The sequence below is a fragment of the Hippopotamus amphibius genome, chromosome X (assembly GCF_030028045.1).
Source record: "Hippopotamus amphibius kiboko isolate mHipAmp2 chromosome X, mHipAmp2.hap2, whole genome shotgun sequence".
In the NCBI taxonomy this organism is placed as follows: domain Eukaryota; kingdom Metazoa; phylum Chordata; class Mammalia; order Artiodactyla; family Hippopotamidae; genus Hippopotamus; species Hippopotamus amphibius.
Window position 1 is genome coordinate 119,736,713 of NC_080203.1, and position 6,129 is coordinate 119,742,841.

Genomic DNA, 6,129 nt, shown 5'->3' on the forward strand with positions numbered 1-6,129 from the left:
CGTATAGTAAAGTTGCTGTAGTTTCATACCACTGATGCAAGGGATTTCTGGCTATCTAAGATGCAGTTAATCTTAGTGTCGTCTCCAACAACATTCCACAGAGCAGTCTGGCATTTAAACAAAATTATAATGGAAATGGTGACCCCTATTTTCCAAGTAAGCTGAAACCCACACCAACTTTTCTTTGTATCTAAATCATGACTTGTCTACAGCCTGGGAAACAGTACCAGCCAAGACCAGGAGCCAAGGGGCCAGGACTGGAATGGGGATGTGGGGTCCTTGTGGTCACTTCTGGGCTGCCATCTCCAAAGCCAAGGGCCCAGTCAACACAGCTCTCCCCAGCTCTGATGACAAAGCCTCGGTGAGTGCACAGGAGTAGACATCCTCATTTTTTCCACGTGCTGACCTTTGACAGCAGCATTAGAAGTAGCTTCTGTCATCGTGAGCACTGGCCAGAGGGTCGTAGTGGTGGCTAGTTATTCCTAAGAGCAATTTCTATTGTGAACATGCTAAATTTTTCTTTGTATATGCAGGTTTCCTATTAGTCAAATGCTTTTGTAAGTTTTTTTTCATTTGGCAAGCAAATGTAAAGAACTGACTTGTTTCTAGAGTTATACCCATTACGTTGGGGCACAACACTGAGTGACCTCCATCCTCACTCTTTAGCGTCACCCAGGAAGCACAGTTATGTAAGAAAATGGAGCAAGAACTCTTAGGAACATTAGAAAAGAGAAACCTTTACAGATAGTCTTTTTGCAGGGAATCCAAGAGAAACAACTAGGAAACTCAGAATAATTTCACAGGGGAGCAAACCACTAAGTAAAAAAAATCAATAGTTTTCTTACACATTAAAAATAAACAGGAAATTCATCCTAAAAAAAAAAACTCATAAAATTCCTAGAAAGAACAAGCTTTATCTAAAACTTGACCAGGGAACATTAGAATAGATGTAAATGGAAAGACATGCCATGTCCCTGAATGGGAAAACCTACACACCTGAAGAATATAGGTGGGTGACCTGCCCTCACAGTCGTGTAAATTAAATGAAGTTCTACTCCATGGGATTTCTGTTTTGCAACTTGAAAATATAATTGTACAGGGAATTCCCTGACGGTCCAGTGGTTAGACTCAGTGCTTTCACTGCGAGGGCCTGGGTTCAATCACTGGTCAGGGAACTAAGATCCCAGAAGCTGTGCTGCGTGGCCAAAAAAAAAAAAAAATGTACAGTTCATGTAAGAAAATGAACACAAAGCTAAGAAACTTATGAGTTTTTTAAAAGGGAGACTCCCCCCCCCCGCAATAAACAGTAAAATATATGGTAAAAGTTCCATAATTAAAACAGTGTAGTCTTTTTTTTTTTTTTGGCGCCCTGCCACGCAGCCTGCAGGATCTCAGTTCCTCGACCAGGGACTGAACCCAGGCCACAGCAATGAAAGCCCAGAATCCTAAACACTAGACTACCAGGGAACTCCCCAAAACAGTGTAGTCTGACAGAGAAATAGAATTTGGAATAGAAATAGAGATTAGTGACACAACCCAAGAGACGGGAGAATTTAGTGCATGATGGGACCAGGGTGAGTGGATTATTTCTTCCTGGAGAGCGGGAGAGAGAGTGTACATGGTTTAGTGTCTCCTGAGGGTCAACCAAGTTTAGCATCTCTGATGGAGTGCGGATAAGGACCCAGAAGTGAGGAAATGATAAAGTCAGGAGCGGGGTCCAAGGTGTGGGTGCCAATTATGGTTCAAGGTTTAAGTCGGGAAAATTTAAACACAAGGCTTGGTACCAACCTCCAAAGACCCCAAACTGATGCCTTGCCCTCCCCGGGATATGCTGTGATCTCAGGAGGTGGGAAGCAGTGGCCTCTACTCGTCATGGTTTAAGCTTCTACAGGAATGGACCTTAACAGTCAGCATGTCCTGAGTTCCTGCTGTATGCAAGGTGGTCCCAAGACTTGTCCAGGATGTGAGGTAGGTAGGAGAGCATTACTTTCCCAAGGACACACAGCTGGAACTTGGCAGAGCTGGCGTTGACCCTGGGGCCGCAGCTTTAGTGCCCCCAGGAGAGCTGACAGGCTCTCCTGCCCCTGAGAGCAGAAGTGTTTTGCTAGAGCAGCTGCTTATAGCAGAGAAGGGCCAGAGGCCCCGTGGAGAATCGTAGTTCTGATTCTTTTTATTAAAAAAAAACTATTGAGATATTCACGTATCACAAAAATTCCTTCCTTTTAAAGTATACAACTCTATCTTTGATTTCTTCACAGCCATGCAACCATCACCACTATCTAATTCTAGAACCTTTTCATCTGAGTGTGCTTTTGCAAGGGTTACTCATCCATCTGTCTCCTCACAGCAATGGAGCTTGGCTTTACCATTGGTTCAAGTTCCCATTGTACCTGGAAGCAAGACCATAGAATTTGAAAATAGTATTCCCTGAACCAGTCACTCCCCCTTTCTAATTTCCAACAGGCCAAATTAGGGTGGTGTTTAACTCAACTCACTCTGGCTGTTTTGTGTTGTTTCATGTTCTATGTGCGTAAATACTGGATCAGATGCCAAACATGGACTTTCTATCAGATGCCCAGTGTGGGCCTTTTAGGCCAATGAGAGACATGGAGTGGTGAGTGCCTTGGTAAATAAGGGAGAAGTTTATGTGCAGCAGTTCGGAAATGCCAAGTTTAATTCTTCCAGTTGGCCCAGAGGGATGGTTGGTGCTAGGGGAAAGGTCTAAAGCGGCCAGCCTTTTGTGACAAGAAAGTATTAAGGCAGGCTTTCCCTATCTCACAAAATGCAAAATGTAAGAAATAGAGTCCCAAGGAATTAAACGTCTGCTTAAAGGAACTTCTATTTCAAATCAGAGCCCACAGCTCTCTGTTGGCTGTACTTGTCTTTGAATCACATTTTCCTAGTAGCACTCGCAGGCTCATCTTTAAGACAATCAGAAAGTTGTCACCAAAGAGGTGATAGCTAGGAAGGCACTAGGTTCTGCACAGTAGATGTTCGAAGAGCTTGTGGGATTGAATGCAGCCCCCGTAGTGGGTCTCCATGGTTGTTTTAGAACAAACTGAATCTTACTGGCATCACTGGGAGGAAAGAAGCAATTCCATTTGCTCAGTGGACCTGGTCTTCCGAAGGCTTCTCAGGGGCCACCCCTGTGTGGTGACAGGGGTGGTTTGTGTGAGGTGTTCTATGTTCACCAATAGTAAGAAATTCATCTAGAAGGTGGAAATAAGGCCAAAAGATAACATTGTGCCCTTACAAAGCTCTGCGAGAGTATGGTCTCATCAAGGCAGCCCAAGGGGCCGCTGAGTCTCAGGGGATGTGACTTCGTATGACTGCCTGTGTGCTGTGATCTAGGATCCAGGTCTCTGGAATTATTCACTTGTAGACGCAAAGTTACAGATGACTTTTGTCCTATAGAAAAGTTAACTGCAAAGGTTATTCCTGTTTGTTCCTATAGGGCAGTAAGCAGTTTTGTATCTAACTTTGCAATCTTATCCAGCATTTTTGCCCCACTAAATACATGTGTGTATTACTGTGTGTATACTTACATCCAAGTGGGCGTCACGAAAGGTTCCGTATCCTCCCTTAATCCAGCTTTGTCATCCTGCTCCTTAATGAGTTAAACGGTGTCAGAGAGGAAGAAAATTTACCGCAACCCTTACAGGTTCTTCTGGCTGATCTAAGAATTAAATCGACATGAGACAGACTAACAGGAGAAAGTCAAATTTAATTTCATACATATGGGAACTGCTCATGCATGAGAGGATCAGAGACCCCACATTTATGAGAGATTCGGAAACAGGTAAAATGAGATCTCTGTGCCATCCGAGCTGAGGCATGGGATAGGGGCTGGGGGCTTCCAAGAGGAGGAGCGTCACCCAAAGGGTGATAATGAGAGCAGGTGTTTGGTATCAATAATTAGATGTTTGTCCTGTCATGTACATGGGGCCACTTAGGTAAAATTTATTTCTGTTAGTAACTCTTTTCTGGTTTAAAAAAATTTTTTTAATTTGTCTAGGTAGTCAAAGGAGGGCAGTAGTTTCTCTTGAATCTGCAGGGTCTCAGTGACCTTTAGCTCAAAATAATCCTCAAGCGAATGTGGCACATTTGGGGAGGCTTGTTCTGAACCCCTGCAATACATTTTTGACACATGCTCACTGTATATTTACATCACAATTATGATGTAAATATACATCCTTTTAACCTTTGGGAAGTTGTGCTTTGACAGTGAGGATGCCTTAAGTCCTCAGCAAGCCTTGGGAAAGTTTAAGCAGCTGCTCTAATGGTTTTAAAGGTTCACATTAAATGCTAGTGTTGCGGACGTCATGGTGTGCCACCTGGGTGGCCCTCCCCTTTAGGACTGAGGTATTTGTCCTTCTGGATGGCTCCTTCCAGATGCTGGAGGTACAGTTGCTGAGGCTTGTTGGTGGAGTTCCTTTCCGGGAATTGCCCTTGACTGAAGGAGGCTGCCTCACCAAGATTAAATCCCCTCACTTGGGCAGCCTGTGGATAGGCTAGATCCTGACTGGATGTTCTGGTTCTGGTATATGAAGACCGTTGCCTCAAGGTAGGACAACTCAGAGGGCTGTCCCAGCTTCAGAGCTCCCTGTGGGTTCACCGGAGGCCTTTGTTGAGAATGTATTGCAGCCCAAGTTCTGGCTCCTGCTTCCTTCACTCTCCCACCCCCACCCTCCCCCAGCAGTCCCCATGCCCTTCCTGTGTGCTGACTGGTCTCAGAGCCTGTTCCTAGAGAACTGGACCGGAGCCAGCTAGGCATTGTGCTAAGGGCTTTCCACGCACTCTCTCTCTTAACCTTAAGAAGGGCTTTCTGAGATAAGCACTGCCGTTGTCATGTTCACTTTACCATGAGGGCCAAGACAGATGAAGTCCAAGGTCATGTACAGCCAAGAAGTACGCAGCTGGGCTCCAAACCCAAGGTTTGCTTTGGAGCGTGTGCTTGCCCTGGCCCACTGCACTTCCAAGTTCCTGCCTGGGAAATCATGCAGACTTAACCCCTAGAGGCTGTTGCCAGTCGACACATCTCCTAGCTATATTTGCAGGTTTCCTAGTTGAGCTCAACCAGCTTCCCTTGCCAGAAGTTGTTGCTGACTTTGCAAATCCCTGGGAATCTTCTGCTGAGGGCATTTGATCTGTCTTTCTATTGCTCAGTTCCAGTGGAATACCTGCACCTTCCATCTGGGAAAAGACAGTTGGTAGGGTAGATTTTTTTTCCTCATCCAGGAGGAAACCCATGCCATAAATGCTCACTTATTAAGCAATTATGTATGAATACCTGCTCCCTACTCTGTACCAAGCTTGCAATTTGCTAAGGATGAGGATGGAGCAGAGAACGAGACCAGATATTGTCCCCACCTTCCTGGAGCCCATAGTCTAGCAGGGAAGAGAGACAGTAGACAAATAACAAGTTATTGGCTTCCTAGGTGGTGCAGTGGTTAAGAATCTGCCTGCCAATGCAGAGGTCACGGGTTCGATCCCAGCTCCAGGAAGATCCCACATGCCACGGAGCAACTAAGCCCGTGTGCAAAAAAAAAAAAAAAAAAAAAACAAGTTAATTTGCAGTTGTGATGGGTGATGAGGTCAGGTTTGCTGTTATGCGTTTTCATATTACAGTTTGCAATGAGACATTTATTTGTGTGATTCTTGGAGTAATGTCTGTCTCCCTCACTGTAAACCGCCCAACAGCAGGGCTGCCATATTCCTACTGCCTAACACAGCTATTCAGTACATAGCTGTCAGTGAATAAACACAGTTGTTACTAAGGAAAGCTTTGGAGTAAAATCCATGGCCTCTGATCTACATACCCTTCTGCCAGACCCACATTCTATCATGAAATGACAGTCTTGGAGGATCCTGGTTTTCGTCTTTGTGTTGGATTCTCCGCACCTAAAATGGCACCTACCACATACTAGCCCCATGATAAATCTTTCTTCAATGAATTTTTTAAAATTGAGAATAAGTATACTAGTTTCAATCATTCCACTATACGTGACATAAAGTAGCTTCAATAAAAGTTATTTATTAATCTCACATAATTTATAGCAAGCTCCAAAGATAGCTCAGTGACATCAGGATTCTAGGGCAGCACTTCTTTGAGTTTCTTGGCTCTTAGGA